At 42.9% G+C, this 18,065-nt stretch overlaps 1 long non-coding RNA gene across 4 annotated transcripts in view; it reads right to left on the reverse strand.

Moving 5' to 3' along the window:
- LOC111090896 overlaps positions 1 to 18,065 on the reverse strand; it is a 149,058-nt gene that overhangs the window by 128,032 nt on the left and 2,961 nt on the right. For 2 of the 4 annotated variants that reach the window (XR_005373179.1, XR_005373177.1), the window contains exons 2-4: positions 16,503 to 16,840; positions 3,193 to 3,273; positions 2,694 to 2,754 (exon numbers count right to left, since the gene is read on the reverse strand). This is a non-coding gene — a long non-coding RNA (uncharacterized LOC111090896). Of the gene's footprint in view, positions 1 to 2,693; positions 2,755 to 3,192; positions 3,274 to 9,114; positions 10,240 to 16,502; positions 16,841 to 18,065 lie in introns of all 4 variants that reach the window. The other 2 variants (XR_005373180.1, XR_005373178.1) reach the window with 2 other exon arrangements.

The following is an 18,065-nucleotide window of genomic DNA, read 5'->3' on the forward strand; positions in this document are numbered from 1 at the left end:
AAGTATTTTAGACTTTGTGGACAGAATGGTCTCTGTGGCAGTTACTCAGCTCTTCCATTGGATTATGAAAGCAGCCATGGACAACACATAAACACATGAGCTGTGGCTATGTACCAAGAAGACTTTATTTATAAAAACAGGTAGCAAGCCTGAGTATGGCCTGAGAGCCACAGCTTGCCAACCCCTACCAAAGAGACCACTGTGTTGTAAGGAAGTATAATGATGTCTCCAGGCTCAGGGGCAGTCTACACAGGTGCTGTAAGGGGGGGTAACGTTCTAGATCAGTGGTCCGCAAAGTGGGCTATGCCTACCTCAGGATGTGTACAATATGATCCATTGAGATATGGGGAGAAGCCATATTAGAATTTCTCTTATTTTTATCTTATCTGTTTTCATTTTACACTATTGATCTTGCTACCCCATCATGAATCCATGAAATTTGCAATGAGTGCATCCATTCATGCTAATCAGAAGGCAGGTTTACAAACCTCTGAAAAGGATATCACAGCAGATGTGCCCTTGAATGGCGAGATCTGTCTGTTGCCTCATCCTGCTGGTCTGGTCTGAGCTATGTATGTCTCCCAGGAACAGAAGCCCCTAATTCCTGGCAGGCAGTTTTTTGGAAGAGTATGGTGGACTTGTCATGTTAGAGGAGTCATAGGCTCATATGTGTGTCTTAAATCTGATCAGCAGCTCAGTTATTGATCAAAACCCAAAGAAAAGGAACATCCTCACCCACCTCTTCATGCGCGCGTGCGCACACACACACACACACACACACAAGCACTAAACAAATTGTGCTTTCCTGGCCTCTAGTGGCCTACCTCTCTCCTTGATCATTAAGGCCTGCCATCTATGGGTGAACAGGTCATACACTGCCCAAGAGTGGCATATCTAGGGAGGAGGCATCATTGGCATTGTATACATGTTATACTTATTGTGACAATATTCTAGAATATTGCAGCATCCTGTTCTAATAGAATCAGTCCATTATGACAATTTCTGACCAATGGATGTAAAGCATTGAGGAATGAATGCCATTTTAGTTTCACAAAGGTACTGCGCAAGCTAGCAGCGGCCACAGCTAAAGGACACCTGCATTAGGTAAAGAATAGACAAGAAAGAAAATACACAGAATATAACAGATTCAAATTCATCTGGACAGAGCTGTCTTATGAACACCCTCTACAGTTTGGGGAGACTTTTCAGTGACCCAGCGTTTGAGCACTGAAGCAGTAGAACAAACCTTTAAGAGTAAAGGTCCAGAGCTGATTGTTTACCCTCAAATAACTAGCACTACTCCTGACTGGATGTAAAGGAGCAAAGGAACAAAAATTATTTCTTTCCCCATCCTAGCTGCTCTCCCTTTCACACAGAGAAGAGGAGCTGAAAGAGGCAGTCAAGGCAAGGAGATATGTTTGGTGCTAACCCACACAGAAGCAAGTGATGAAGTAAGATTCTCCTTAAAGACAAGCCAGCTGTTGTCTTGTGGCTTCCTAGTATCCGTTCCCCTTTCTCCTGGTAATAGCTCCCTCCTTTCCCTTTGGGAAATGAGTTCAGCTCCATTGTGCAAAGTCTCTGGAATTGCCCAACAACCTGCATTCTACTGGACAAAGGGATGGTCATGTGACTCAAATTAGGTCAGATGTGCTCTCTCTCTCTCTCTCCCTCCCTCTCTATGATGGTTAATTTAATGTGTCTATTGGGCACATGGGATGCCCAGCTACTTGGTCAAACATTATTCTGGGTATTTCTGTTCTGGATGACACTAACATTTTAATTTAAGGTGTTCTGGATGACACTAACATTTTAATCATATGTGAGTGGGACTTGTCCAATCTGTTGAAGGTCTGAATAAAACAAAAAGACCAGCCCTCCCCCGAGTAGGAGAGAATTATCCAGTAGACTGCCTTTGGGCTTCATCTGCAACATCAGCTCTTCCTGCCTGATGGCCCTTGAAGTGAAACATCAGCTCTAGGTCTCCAACTTCAATCCACCCTGCAGATTGGGCTTGCCAGCCTCCATAATTGTATATGCTAATTCCTTCTCTCTCTCTCTTTCTCTGCCTCTCTCTCTCCCTCTCCCCCACCCCTTTCTGTATATATTCTATTGGTTCTGTTTTTCTCTAGAAAATTCTCATACACTCTTTCTCTTTCTCTGGATTGTGATGCATGGGTATACATACACACCCAAAAACATAAGAGTAGCTGGAGAGCATTCATTTCAGCAGCAATGTCATGAGGAAATTGTCAGGGACCCCAGTCCTGCTACCTAAAACTCCTCGAGAGATGCTTCACTTCAGTTGAGAAACCACTGTCCTGGAGGTGTTCCTGTTGGGGCAGCTGTGAACGAGGTAGCCCTACACTCATGGAACTTAATTTCTAAAAAGTCCTTTTCTTCTTAGGGAGGTTAATTCTTTTAAAGAGTTGGTTTCTCTTGCTTGTCACCAAAGGATCCTGACCGATACCAACATCCTCCCTTCCGAGGCTGCTGGCTCTGCCCCTTCTCTAGATCATCCTGGATAAGCCAGACACCAGTCCTCTGGAAGAAGTCAAAGAGAAACCCCCTGGCTCGTGCAATTCTTGAAAGCCACTTCTCTCTGATTACCCCGAGAAAACAACCTGGGAACCCACCAGTGGACTTATCTAATGTGCTCCCTTTAGGATAATGAATGACTCAACAGGAACACCTACCAGACAGTGGCTTCTCAACCAGATGGCCTCCATCTAAACCACGGATGCTCCTGCTTAGGACCTGAGAAGATACATTACAATGAGCATTACATTGCTGGTGCCTCATTACCATTTATTTCAAGTTTAATCTTCTTCACCAGCAGCCTTGTGGATGCCCTCCCCCCAGGCCCACAGGCTTTATTCTGGGATTTAGGCAGGAGCCTGAGATGAGAGAAGCTGATAAAAGTGGCCAGACAGGGCTTTCTCCTCGGGTGGCACCTGGACGGTTACTTAGCACCACTGCCCCACTGTGGGGGTCCCAGTGACTGCAGCTGAGAATTGTCACGGTCTCGTTTAGCACTCCTGGCAAACTCTGGAGCCAGTTTGCATAATGCAGCGTCTAAAGAACATGATTCCAGTTGAACGGAGCATGTTTGCAGTTAAAAATAGAACTCAGTCACATAACAACTCATACATAAACCGTGAGGCTGTGGGAGGAACAAAATTAAATAATACTCACAGGGGGTTACTGAACACCTGCCCTGGTCACTCAGAGCCCACGCTCTCTGGGAATTGCCAGCACCCGGAAGCCGACTCTGCCCTAAAATTGAAAGGCAGATATAAACAACTGAACTGACCCAGTTAAATCAAGAAACATGAGTGCACCTTTAAGCAGGCAGCAATTCAGGCAGCCTCTCCAGGCCGGGCCCCCTGGGAGATTTAGCTCTGTGTTCTAAAAGAATTAGCTGTTACAGATTCAGTGGCAGACACGCTGGGTTTACAGCTGGATGGAAAGCTGAGACCGGGTTAGGCCTGATTCCACGCTCACTGATGCATTGTCACTGCGTGTGCACATGTTGCACTCTGTCCAGAATGCACTAAACGGGGTCCCTGGCTCCTCCTAAACAGATGCAGGCGTCTCCTGACCCCCTGCTTGGGCTTGCAAAGAGCTGAGATTTAGAAAAGAAAGCTATGGGTTTTCCTTAGGGAAACACATTAAAACAGCAGTAGAGCTCTCATTAGAAAGGTCACTCCAGGAAAGGAGTAGAGACCTCCTGCCTGAGAGCATATGAAGCTAAGCTGTAGAACTACTGATACTGTAATACACTACCAGAAAAAAAGGTGTGCAAGAACAAAAAGAAAAGGAGGCTCCTCCTACCTCACCCCTGCCCTCACCAGCCCTCCCTCCTAACAAATTACTTCTCTCTCTGCCTCTCTTTCCATCTTTAAAATTGGCCTACGATGATGGTTTCCCTTCCAAATGCATCAGAATGGTAGAAAGTTTAATTGGACACTCATGTCAGTTCTTCGTTTCTCATGATGGAATTCTAGAGCAGTGATATCCTCTGGGGAACTTATAAAAATTACAGTACCTGGGCCTCACCCCCAGAGATTTTGGGGTGGTGGGTGCCAGGCATGGAGAGAGATTGAAAAAGTCCCCCAAGTGATTCTAATGGGCAGCCAGGGCTAAGAACCACAAGCCCCAACAGGGAGGAAAATTGCCCTACTGCTTCCCCAGGGAATGGTGGAAGATGAAAGACACATGGATTCCCCACCTCCTCCAAATCTTCAGAGGGTTTCTTTTCATTGGGTTGGACAAATTGTCTTGTTCCCAGACCTTCTCTCACCAACTTCCCCCACCTCTCTGCCAGCCTCGTTCAGCAAGGAAATGAGCTAACTATGTTGAAAAAGTGGCTGGGGAGAATTTTTATTGGTTTTAATTGAAGCCAAAGCCTACGTAGCACCCAAGTGTATTATGGCCTTTACCTTGAACTTTAGCTTTCAGGATTTGCTCAGCCCTGGAGTATCTGTAACCAAGCAGAGGGTCTTACAGTCCTCAGTCTGTGCTGTCGTGTTCAGAACAGGCAGCTGGCTTCAGGCCCAGCTGGTGACACTGCCCCTCTGCCTTGCCATAGGTCATTAGTAAAGGATGCCTGGGGGTTAAGCACCCCATCTTGCAATAAAAATGGAGGACTCAGGGTCGAGGATGCACAGTGAGTCCCTTAATAAGGGACTTACTGCCTCAGTGAAGGCTGGTCAGTCCGCTTTCCCTGCACCCTCAAGGAGCTCCACGCCCCCCTGACTAAAGCCTCTGGTATTACAGCTTTGCTCCACAGATCAGTTTTGTCTCCCACTGGAATAAGTCCTGGAAGACCCATGGTTCATTCCATGTCTTCCTAAAGCCTATAGTTTGTTCTTTCCCCTTGCAAGCACTCCGTGTGCCTCTGCTCTATGAATCTGACATTTGGAAGGAGGTGAAAACTTTGAAAGATCAACCAATGGACACAACAGGGTCATAGTGATGTGGTTAAGAGCTGGGGAGTCAAATAGGCCTCGATTTGAATCCTGTCCCCATCACTTTCTAGCTCTGCACCTGGGATAACATATCTAACCTCTCCGAGCCTCAGTTTACTCAACATAAAATAAGCTGAGTTATAAAATCTGTATCATTCGATTAGGAGGATGAAATGAGCTGTGCCTAGCCTTATGTGACCATCCCAGATGTCAGTCACTATTGCCAGTTATTATTAACAAAGTTAAAAGTGAGGAGTGGTAGACAGTGGCATCTCCCCAAAATCAAGGTGAGCTGTGGAGCGACAGGATCTGGGGGAGGAAACCTGAGTTTAAAGCCATCCCTTGGGCAGCCCAGGTGGCTCAGCGGTTTAGCGCCTTCAGCCCAGGGTGTGATCCTGGAGACCAGGGATCGAGTCCCATGTCAGGTTCCCTGCATGGAGCCTGCTTCTCCCTCTGCCTGTGTCTCTGCCTCTCTCTCTCTCTCTGTCTCTCATGAATAAATAAATAAAATCTTAAAAAAAGCCATCCCTTTCTCTATAATTTTAGACGAGCCACAGAATAAGCCACAGAAGCTCTCTTCAAGCTTCGGTTTCCCCAGGTACCAAATTGCAACAATAATAATATAATAATGATGTGGACTGGTTGGAAGGACTAAATGTAACAATGCATATAAATGTGCTTTGCAAATTGCAAAGAATCATATAACATCAGTAATTACAACTCACATCCAATTCTCAACACTTCCTGGGACAGGTCCTGAAAATTGGTAAAAGGAATAAATGGCTTCTCTATGATTAGACACAGAACAAAATGAGACTCAACTCTCATGCCTTTAATGCAGAAGCTCAATTAAGTCTAAGCCAAGGGGTGAGCCCCATAGAGAGTGAGGGATCTGATTAAAAGGGGGCACCCAGGCTGGGCTTAATTGTGTTCTGGAATATTCCTTCCTTTGATTCAGCAATTGCTAGTGTTTATTTACCATGTTATCTCCCATTGCCTCAGGAGACATCCTTACAATTAAAGTTATTGATTTTCATAAATGATGACCTTCATAAAAGATGGCCTCATAGGACAAAAAAAGGGCAGAGAAAATATCACAGTGTGTGTTTCTGTGTGTTTACACAAGGAGCCTTTTTTCTTGGCTCTCATATTCTTTTAGCATTTAGTTTTTTTTTTAAAGATATGTTGGGGGGATTCCTGGGTGGCTCAGCAGTTTGGCGCCTGCCTTTGGCCTAGGGCGTGATCCTGGAGTCCTGGGATCAAGTCCCGCATCAGGCTCCCTGCATGGAGCCTGCTTCTCCCTCTGCCTGTGTCTCTGCCTGCCTCTGTCTCTCATGAATAAATAGATTTTTAAAAATCTTAAAAAAAAAAAAAGATATGTTGGGTTTGGGTGACACTTTCCTGGTATTTTTTTGAGGGTTTTTCCAACCTCTCCTGACTTTGCTAACCTACATAATTTTCCACTGCTACCATAAAAAAAAAAAAAAAAAAAAAAAAATTCTAATTTGAAAGTTAAAAGCAGGGAGCACCTCCGCTGGCAAGAGAGAGGAAGTTTAATGTCAAAAATGTTACTTACCGCCTATACGTAGTCCTTGGAGGGCTTCTATCAAAAGTGGAAGCTCTCTTTGGGTTCTGAGCTACCTAATTACAGACTCTCTTCCTCTATCCTCCAGCTGCCATCAGAGCCCCCGCTGACCCAAGATGCTCCTCATCCACATTAAAGATAGAGATGACTTAGGACACCTTAAAATGCCAGTCCTCCAGTACAGTGTTCTTTTAGGAACATTCAAAATTTAGCCAAAGGAAAGAAATTCTGAGAGAACTGCAGGCTTGAGTAGAACTGCAGGCTTTGATCTTGGGGGGCCCTGAGGTACTGTGGGAGCAGGCAGTCATTTCTCCAATAATCTCTGCAGTCAGTGGTATGAAGTCTTTAGATGACTTCCTACTTCCTTGCCACCATCCACTAGAAAGAAATTAGGGCCAACTGGATCTGTGGACATTGGAGGGGGACGAAAGAAAATCTGCAAAGAGTACACAGGAGTGCCACTCCTCCAGAATTTTTTACATGTTTATGGAGGACACGAGGATAACTCAAAGGGAAGAGAGGCATTCTAGTGATGAAGAATGTTCTCTCTCCTCAAAAGGGCTCTGAGGAGGAGTGTCTTGGAGTTGGGGCATGTGTAAAATATGCACTAGTGATAAGGAGTGCCTCTTTTGAGAGCTTTTTTCCAATCCCTACATAACTTCATTTTACCCCCAAATTAGACAACTAACTAAGAGCAAGAAAGGAAAACTTGAACTCACTTGTTCAAATCCATAAAATCAAAAGCTCCATTTATGCAACACTTTTTACCAGCCAAAATAGGAGTGCTCATTTATTTTAGTACCTGGCAAGTATTCAAGCACAAGAACCTGTGGAGTTGCTGTGACAAGCACGGGCACATAATCGTATAAGGCAAGCAAGCCAGGTAATGGATATTCTTAAATGACCAAAAAGAAAGGGGATCCTGATGAAAATGATATCTACCAGCTACCAAGCGGTCTCGTCACCCTTTCAGGGGCTCTAGACTTGTAAAAGAATGACCAGGTACTTACTTGTGACTTTCACAAAGGAGCCAAAGCATCCCTGAAATGAATGGAAGTCTGCATGAGTGACCTCAGGTCCCCATGCCCAACTCCTGACACACTGGTCAAAAAAAAAAAAAAAAAAAAAAAAGGTGCCCTTGCCTTGCTGGGTCCAGCTCTGCTCCCTGCCCTCCGCCAACCAAAGTAAATATTAGACAAATATTTAATTGCAATTTAATATTGCAGCTGACCAATGGCAGCTGGGCCAATAAGCCACATACCCTGACATCTTGGCTTCTCCCACCACTTCGGGACTCAGCTGAAACACAGGCTGCGTGATCTGGTTTCCTTAACTGCCACCAAACGGGGCCAGAGGAGTAACTCAGAAGTGGTGCCCAGGGGAAGCCATCTTCACATTGGAGAGACCCAGTCTGACAGCTTCCTTCACCCTCCTCCCTTCCAAGGACTACTCCAAGGCACAGTGTCTCTGAAGATTTCCCATGTGGCTGAACACATGCCTGCTTACCAACCCTGTGTCTTCAGAGTTCTTCATGAAACAATGCTAAGGCATCCCTGGCATTACTTCTCGGACCTTTCTCTGCCTCCCTTCACTTTTCCCTCACCCTCGTTGCTCAGGGATTGCACTTCATAAGTAAAGCAACAGGGGTGCCAGTCGGGTAAGCATCTGACTCCTGATTTCAGCTCAGGTCATGATCTCAGGGTCTTGAGATCAAGCCCCATTTAGGCTCTATGCTCAGCCTGGAGCCTGCTTGGGATTCCCTCTCTCCCTCAAATAAATAAATAAACTCTTTTAAAAATAAAAATAAAAAATAAATAAAGCAACAGCCTGGAAACAAGGCTTTCTGGTTTTGTCTTAACTTAGTTATTTATTTTGTTACTCTTAAGAATGTGATAAGTACCTGCAAACCTACCATCCCAAAAACTAGAACCTTGACATAACCTTCATCTAACTCCTCCCACTCCCTTCCTATCCCCACCCAATAAAACTATCATCCAGAATTCCTCTGCTTTTTAAATATGCAGTTTTATTGCATCTATGTGTACTTCTAAAAGTATATTCTTTTTTATTGTTATGCTTTTATTCATTATTTAATCTACTTAAACAACAAACAATGTTGAACTCTATTTTTTCCAGGTACTGTGCCAGGCCAGGGGGATACAAGGATAAATAACACGCAATACCAGCTTCTAGAAAGCTCATGGTCTAGTTGTACTCTCGATAGTATCTTTTTATCCTCTCAGTCACCAAACATATTCCTGCCTCAGTCTATGCTTAATCGTACACTGGAACAGATGACTCCATTTTCTGTCAATCCAACTATAGCTATGATTCAAGTTTTACCTCTTCTATCAATCCTTAATGATTTCAGGCAGTATTTGAATGAACCAAGATCTAAGATTATAGAGTATATTCTTATATTAGTTGTTTTCAACTCTATAAAAATTATATGATATTGTATACTTTTAGGACATCTACTTTCTTCATTTCGTGTTTTATTGTTTCATTGCTAGGATTTATCCACATTGTAGTAAATAAGCGTATTTCATTTGTTTTTATTACCATATTAATATTCAGTTGCATGAATAGATCACAATTCATCCATCCACTCTCCTGTTGATGGGCATTTGAGCTGTTCCAGGTTTTCACACTGTGTCAGTGCAACTATGAACATTCTTGCACATCTCCTTTTGCATATCTGCATGAGTTTCCCTTGGGTCCATCCCTTGGAACAAATTGTTGGATCGTAGGCGTAATGTTCAACTTTAGGAGATATGCCAAATGGTTTTCCAAATTAGTTAACCAAATTTGTGCCCTTTCTATCACACTTCAGACTTTTCTCTAAAAGCCAATGTTTGTAGTTCTCCCTTGTTCTGATAGCTGCCAAAAACAAGAATTGCTGGTCAGCAGGGCAGTACCTCATGTTTCCTCTGAGTATTTGCATTTTTTAAAAGGATGCTGGAGAGGCAGTGCTTTCATCCAAACCAATAACCTTCTCAGGCTGAATGCTGCAAGGCTTCTCTCTCTCTATGGGCCCTTCCAGATTCACTGACATGCTTTCTAAGCTCTGGGGCTGTGTAAGACCTTAATGATCCAGGAGTGGGAGACACAGCCCTACCTTCAAACATTCTAAAGTCTGATGTGTGAGAAAGACAAGGAGACTAATTATGTTGGGTTTTGGATGCTATTTCAGTCTTCCTATTTCTTCCTCACTTTTTTTTTCCCCCCTAGGTGAATGGGAATGCAAGCTGACAGAAGGCAGGGAATGGGAGGGTGGGGAGTGTGGTGCACAGGAAGGCTTCAGAGAGAGCCGGCAGGTGTACACTAAACTTGAATTTGCCCAAAGGCAAATAACTTCAAGTAGTCCCATCTGGTTATTTGTTATCATCAGTCCTCTTCCACTATAAATTTCCTAGGAGAAATTGTCCCATCTTGACAAGGACAACTGGTTCTATAGTGAGTCAGAGACCTCACTGCCCAATTCCTAGAGACTGGTAGAAACCTGTCCTTCTACTCGGCTTTACCCACACAAGGATTTCTTAGAATGGATATAGTATAGAGTAGGACCTCCCTGCCCTCACTCCCTATCCACTTGGCTTCATCTTCAAGTTGATTCCATGTGTTGACCAGATGGACTCTGGCTGCTGTAGACCTCCAGAGTTCCTAGAGCACGTGATTTCTGGATAGCTGGTAAATAACCAGAGAGACATTTGGTAAATACTCTTTCAGGAACTAATCACTGTGACTAGAAAGATAAAATACTTTGATTGGCTGAGTCTGGATCACATACCCATCCTTGGGCCAAACCAACTGACCAGAAATATTTTTGAATGAGGGTGGGAGATGTGCTCCCCCAAAAGAATGCCGGGCAGATTAAAAAACAAAACAAAACACTGTGTGCCCATGAAAAGGCTCACAAAGATAGAAGTTTTACTTGATTTCTCTAGTTCACATTCCTTTTATTACCCCTTTCACTAGTGAGAAACAAGGCATGACCATATTTTACATTGTCCCTCAGTATTCTATCAACTGTAGCACAATGATCCTTGTAATAGAGAAATAGCTTAAGTCATCTAGCCAACTTCTACTGGTAGTGGCTTTAGTAACCACTTGTATACAAGAATGTTAAGGATTGAGCATGCAGCCTAACATAGATTTATAGTCCCCTAATAGCCGAGCAAGCAGGGACCTCAAGTGGCTCCCCAATCTAGTCTTAAAGTTTAGGAGGAATTCTGTTCTCCATTCTTCTCTTTACCTGGGTTACTGATCGAAGTATCGTGAGTTCACTGTCCTACATGGAGCATTTTCAGCCAGTATTCTTGATAACCTTTTTTCTGAGGCTCTGGGTATATTCCTTATTTCTCTCTCTTATCACCAGCAGCTCCATAACTAATCACCTTTCTCTGTTTTCTTCTCCTTCAGCCAGTCTATTAGAATTCTCAACCCTGGGGGCACCTGGGTGGCTCAGCCGGTTAAGCAGGTGCCTTCAGCTCAGGTCATGATCCCAGGGTCCTGGTATTATTGAGCCCCGCAATCAGCTCCCTGCTCAGCGGGGAGCCTGCTTCTCCCTCTCCCTCTGCCAATCCCCCTCCTTATGCTCTCTTTCTGTCAAATAAATAAATAAAATCTTAAAAAAAAAAGAATTCTCAACCCTGGAGTTTCTGGAGATGCAGCTAAAGGATGGGCATTGTGTTAGGGTGGGGATAGCAGACAGAGGATAAATCTTAAACTCAAACCTCAGCGGTCCACCTCACCTAGATTGAGGTGGGGCCCCTCAGTGCTTAGAATGCTTAATCTAAAGAATTTCCAAGGGTTCTGAGAATGCCATAAGATTATACCTAGAAGTTCTACACAGGATTTCTTACATGGGACCCTAAGTCAATAGTAATTGATGATGTAAATTATGAGGATTGTAGTCATTGCCAACCTATCTCTTTGTACCACAGATTTTGCAAGTTGGTCAAAGTGTAAAATGTAACACAAAAAATACAGAGAGTGTGGGTTTTGTATTCTTCATTGCAAGTATCACAACTTGAAAATACATTTTCCCTTGTCTTTTTGCTTTTGGCCCATCTTTCCTCTTAGAATATAAATTCTCTGAGGACAAAACTATATGGTTCCTTTTTATGATGAGCACTTAACAATGTGCCTAGTCCATATGGATTATCAGTAAATATTAGAAGGAACAGGTCTCTATTCAGGTCTCTCTTTCTTCTCAGATGGTTGGCAGTTACTGAAATTAAATGTTTTAGGAAAATTCAGTCTTCCTAAAATTAAATTGTGTAGGAATCCAAGTATATTGTAGTTCTGCTTCCCATTTTCCTTGTCTTTATTTTTATTTATTTTTTTAAAGATTTATTTATGATACACATAGAGAGAGAGAGAGGCAGAGACACAGGAGGAGGGAGAAGCAGGCCCATGCCGGGAGCCTGAAGCGGGACCCGATCCCGGGACCCCAGGATCGCACCCTGGACCAAAGGCAGACGCTAAACCGCTGAGCCACCAGGGATCCCCTTTCCTTGTCTTTAATACTGAACAGCTTCCCCAGCATCCTTCCCAGGCACTCAGTGTCCCTTCTGCAACTTCTTGGCAGCCTGAAACTTTTTCCTTTGGTTAAGCCTGTCTTTCTAGGATGGTGTGCAGATTCCAAGATTACCTTTTTTTCCTACACTCTAATTAAAATTTCCATTTTTCTCACTGCCAGGAGGAAAATAACCAGACAATTTTCCATTAAAGTGTTATGCTGTAATAGATCATCTAATGCAATAATTCTCCAGGGTGTTTGACTTTTAAAATGTGAGGCTGTAGGGGTGCTTGACTGACTCAGCCAGTGGAGTGTGTGACTCCTGATCTCAGGGTTGTGGGTTCAAGCCCCACATGGGATGCAGAGATCACTTAAAAATAAAATTTTAAAAAATAAAATAAAACATTAGATAAAGTAGTAGGATGGCATTTCAGGATCCCTGTGACAAGGCAGTAGGATATATGTATATTTCCACAGACAGGTGGTAGGGTGCTTGGGGCTGTCCTCCTCTCAGGGTTTTGCCTTGATAAAAAAAAAAAAAGCAAAAGTCAGTAAATTCTAAGACTTCTTATCATATGGTCATTCTGGGAAATGGAAAAAAAAATGAAGAGAAATAAGAAAATGGAGTTTTGGGCAGCTCGGGTGGCTCAGCGGTTTAGCACCACCTCACCTTCAGCACAGAGTATGGTCCTGGAGACCTGGGATTGGGTCCTGCGTCGGGCTCCCTTCGTGGAGCCTGCTTGTCCTTCTGCCTGTGTCTGTGCCTTTCTCTCTATGTCTCTCATGAATAAATAAATAAAATCTAAAAAAGGAAGGAAGGAAAGGAAGGAAAGGAAGGAAAGGAAGGAAGGAAGGAAGGAAGGAAGGAAGGAAGAAAGAAAAGAAAGAAAGAAAGAAAGAAAGAAAGAAAGAAAGAAAGAAAGAAAGAAAGAAAGAAAGAAAGAAAGAAAGAAAGAAAATGGAGGAGTTTAAACACAAACAAAAAACCTTGCTTGTGTCTAAAAAAAGGGGGGACGGGAGACCAAAGAAATTGTTTCAGAATGCAAAGACCAATTTACTTAGTTTGTGAGACAATTACAAATAATTGTTGCTTTAGAAAAATGGGATAAGCAAAGAGAATAAAAAATAAAAACCTATGAAGTATAAGGTATTATCACAAGGAGGTTCTCCAAAAGAATCCTTTAAATAGCCAACTCCTGAAGTGCATTTAAAGTGAAATTCCACTTGTAAAAATTACATTTACTTAATGTTCTAGAAACCATGCTACTGTATAAAATACTTTCTTCTAGGCAGCCCGGGTGGCTCAGCGGTTTAGCACAGTCTTCAGCCCAGGGCCTGGTCCTGGAGACCAGGATCACACGTCGGGCTCCCTGCATGGAGCCTGCTTCTCCCTCTGCCTGTGTCTCTGCCTCTCTCTCTCTGTGTCTCTCATGAATAAATAAAAATCTTTTTTAAAGGGATCCCTGGGTGGCGCAGCGGTTTGGCGCCTGCCTTTGGCCCAGGGCGCGATCCTGGAGACCCGGGATCGAATCCCACATCAGGCTCCCGGTGCATGGAGCCTGCTTCTCCCTCTGCCTATGTCTCTGCCTCTCTCTCTCTCTGTGACTATCATAAATAAATAAAAAAAAAAAAAAAAAAAAAAAAAAAAAAAATCTTTTTTAAAAAGTAAATAATAAAATACTTTCTTCTGTCTCCAAGAAAAATTGTAAGCAAACTTCCATTGCCCAATTCCGTCAGCATCTGAATTTTCCTGGCCAGCGTCTACTCAGGGATTTCTCTATTTACCCTCTTCATATCATGTTAGAAAATTGATTTTTGACGTTGGTAAGATTATAGACCTGGGCATGTGACTGGTCAGCTTTGAAAGTGGTGGCCTGTGGTAACCTGTTCTCTCTTAATAAATACTAAAATAGGGGCGCCTGGGTGGCTCAGTGGTTGAGAGTCTGCCTTCAGCTCAGGTCGGGATCCTGGGAGTCCTGGGATCAAGTCCCACATCAGGCTCCCCACAGGGAGCCTGCTTCTACCTCTGCCTGTGTCTCTGCCTCTCTGTGTGTCTCTCATGAATAAATAAATAAAATCTTTAAAAATACATACATACATACTACAATGTCACTCAGAAAATCATGGAGATCTTGACACAAAATCCATAGGACCAGAATTAGGAGGAAAGGGTATTTCTTTGGATTTCCTATGTTAGATACAGAAAGTTCAGGTCCTGAGGCAATCCTGTCCAGTATGCTAAAAACAAAGCACTTCATCCGCTCAGTTTACTGTCCCAGATCTATCACACCCTGTTCTCTCCCTGGCAGGAAGTCAGTTCTCTGGACTTGCAAAGAGAATAAACAAACCGTCTATACACAACTAGTGGACATTTGGTTTTGTTTCCTACCAGGTTTCAAGAGAGATCCCTGGGTACAATACAATACTAAAATTGAAATCTCTGTATAGATCTTTGGGGGCACTCTACTCTCCAGGGAGACAAAATGTGGAAGTCCTCTGAATAATTACTTCTGATAGAAGCAGCTCAAAATCGGATTCAAAAAATCTCCATATCCACCCTGCTACATAGCTTGGGCAGCCTGCTGAACCCTCTATCCTGGATATGATTCTGGGACCAGCCTAAGACATTTTGACATTTGTCTTCACTCCCAAGTCCTGATTTTATTGTTGGAAGTACTCCATCGATATTAATTAACATACTTAGGTTGATGCTATACAAATACTGTACTCGTGTTACACAGAGATAAGCAAAAGGAAATTAAATGATAATGCTTTAGGAAAATTTCTGAATCTGATAAAAGCCAGAGCAGGAACAAGTGGTTTCTGCACCTAAATCTCGTGCTTTCGCTGCAGGCAGTATGGTGCTGCTGGTACTAACCTGGCTGTCTGCTTCTGCTCCTTGTCATCCATCTGGGACCTGAGATCTCATGACCAACAGGTTTATTATTTTTTTTTAAAGATTTTATTTATTCATGAGAGACACAGAGAGAGAAAGAAGGGCAGAGAGAGAAGCAGGCTCCACGCAGGGAGCCTGACATGGGACTCGATCCCGGGACTCAAGGATCATGCCCTGGGCCGAAGGCAGACGCTAAACCACTGAGCCACCCAGGGATCCCCCCCTAACAGGTTTAAAAAATATCAGCTATCTCGAAACCACCAAGAATCTTTTGCGGTTACCTTTTATATTATTGTCATAGTGATATTCCTAAACTGAAACCTGATCAGGTTATTCTCCTTTGCCTCAAAGCAACTCACTGCCAGAGAATAAAGCCCGAGCTCCTAGCCTGGCATATAAAGCCCTCCCTCTACATTGCTCTCCTTAGTCAAAGCATCAAATATATTGGGGTATTTGGTCCCACAAAAGAACTCCCCTCTCCTCTACCACCATTCTCTTCCTTCTGCTGCACTTCTACCTGGACCCCCACCCCCCCGCCCCGCACCTCCATCTACCTGGTGAAACCCCTTTGCATCCCTCAAGCTTCAATGCTGTGTTGTTTCTGCTATAAGGCCTTTTCTGATATGCTTTCAGCCCTCTGAGCCTGTGTCGCAACAAAATGTAGATCATAATTCCTCCACCCTCCCTTAGTTCAAGAGTCATATGAAAAAGAGAGTATGAAAGGTCTATGAACAATGCCAGGTACGATGCAAATTCTGAGTTATGTTACTGTAAGTTATCATACAATATGCCTTTTTTTTCTTTAGAAACTTAATTGAAGTGCTCATGATGATTACTATAAAGTTAACCTCTACGAATTAGGATATTTTTCCCATTTTTCATTGCTTAAATGTGAGCTAAGCTTAAGATGGTGATGAGAATTGTGCTCACTTCAGCCACAAATAGATTAAAATTAGACCCACACAAAGAGGATTAGGATTAGCATGACCTTTACCCCCACATGATTTGAAACAGTGAAAAACTTAATTTTCCTTAATTTTTAGAATCCTATTCCCAAGTTTCATACTTCTTTCCTTTTATCAGTGGAATAGTCTTCCTTAGAACTCTCATCCTCTTCTAGCCAATAAATAGAAATTTAATTTCCTTAAATGAATTTTGCTCTAGCATTGAGTCTTGGTCCCTTCTTGACCACCCAACTAGGAGACTGAGCCTACCCACGATTTCTGGAACACAGTGATAATAACAGGTAGCATTTACTAAGTGCCTACTCTGTACTGGGCACTCTCCCCTATGATCTCTGAAAATTATAAAATTCAAACCTCACTTCAACTCTCCTTTCATCTCTGTAAAATGGGAATGAGAAAAGAAGAAACTCAGGAAGGCTAAAGCTTTTGCTGAAAGTCACAAAGTAGAGGCAGGGTCCAAACCAGGAGTCTGACAACACAGCTCTGCTACTGACCACGGAATTGTAACCACAGCTTAATGGATTGTAAGGCAGCAAGAGGGCTCCCCCGCGCTCCAGAAACTTACCTTGAGTACAACGGGTAGTGGGGCCCAGGGCTATGAGAGCAGACACCAGACTGTAGGACTGCACCCGAATCAATCATATGTCACAGTGGGTCACCACCACCGATTGGGATACCAACATCTAAAGTAGCCAACCAAGGGGAGGCAGGCGCTGACATCGAGGTAGCCATGAAGCAGGGAGCTACTGGGGCCAAAGCCATTTGCCATATACTGAATCCTCATGCATTTTGTTCCATCTTCAGCAGAATGGAAAGTGATCTTGTCTTATTCATTTCCCTCCATTCCTGAACACTCCTTCAATACAGATCTGGATGTTTAAGTATGGTATCCCAGATTAGATCCTGAAGCAGTAAAAAGACATTAGTGGACAACTAGTGAGGTTTGAAAAATTCTGTAGTTTAGTTAATATTAATACACCAACATTAATTTCCTTGTTTTGACACATCTCTTGGTAATAGAGGATGTAACATTAGGGGAAGCTGGGTGAAGTGTATATAGGAACTCTGTACTTTGCAACTTTTCTGTAAACCTAAAATTATTTTTAAAATTAAAATATAATTTTAAAAGACCCCAGTTTAATTATTTTACGATTAATTACTGGGTCCAGTGAGTTAATCTACTGCACAATTTAAGTAAATTTAGAGTGATTTTTACATTTTTCTAAAAGTTTTTTTTTTGAGATTTTTTAAAATTTATTTATGTGAGAGAGAGAGTGTGTGCAAGAGTGAGCAGGGGTAAGGAGCAGTGGGAGAGGGAGAAGCAGGGAGCCCGATGTGGAACTCAATCCCAGGACCCCAACATCATGACCTGAGCCACCAGGGTGCCCTGATTTTTACATCTTTCTAAGACGATGTTGAATACATCAGTGAAAAGAAAAGAACTGTGTTTACTGACAAAATTCAGATTTTGAATTCAGGAGTAATTAAAACTATCTTTTCAGGATAAAGACAAATATTGGTTGAGAATGAATTATGAAGTTTCATCTTCCTAACAAAATGACCAGAGCTTTGTACTACCATTGACAAACACAAAGGAATGGTATAGTCAGCCACCAATATGACTTCCCTAACACAAACTGCATTCTCACCTGTTGACATCCTTAAATCCCAAGTATCGTAACCTGGCACATTTCATAAACAGCAAAGAGAAAGTAAAATAACGACAAATTATGTACATGAGCCAGTCATAATTATACTACCATGGACAGAACTCTGTAAGACTACTCAGATAGGACAATTTTGCATTACAAGTATCATTTTCCATAACAGCCCTGGTAGAGAGTGGAACGTGTTGTGTCCAGGGCTTCTGGCTCTTAGCTCAGATTTGAAGAACAAATCAGAAAATGACCAGTGTTGCAGTCAATGTGATAGTCATCTGAACATTCTTCCCAGATTTTGAACAGTTGTGTCTTCAATGAGATGCTTTTGTTTAAACGCTCTTGTTTTTCCAGGATCAAAAAAATTTACAACTCTCTGGTTGCCTAATCAGATCTCACTTGCTCTGCCAGCCGCCACCAGCTCCTTCTCAGGAAAGTGGGGGTTCCTCTGAACGGAGATGACTGGCAGT

Source organism: Canis lupus, chromosome 18 (assembly GCF_011100685.1).
Source record: "Canis lupus familiaris isolate Mischka breed German Shepherd chromosome 18, alternate assembly UU_Cfam_GSD_1.0, whole genome shotgun sequence".
Lineage (NCBI taxonomy): Eukaryota > Metazoa > Chordata > Mammalia > Carnivora > Canidae > Canis > Canis lupus.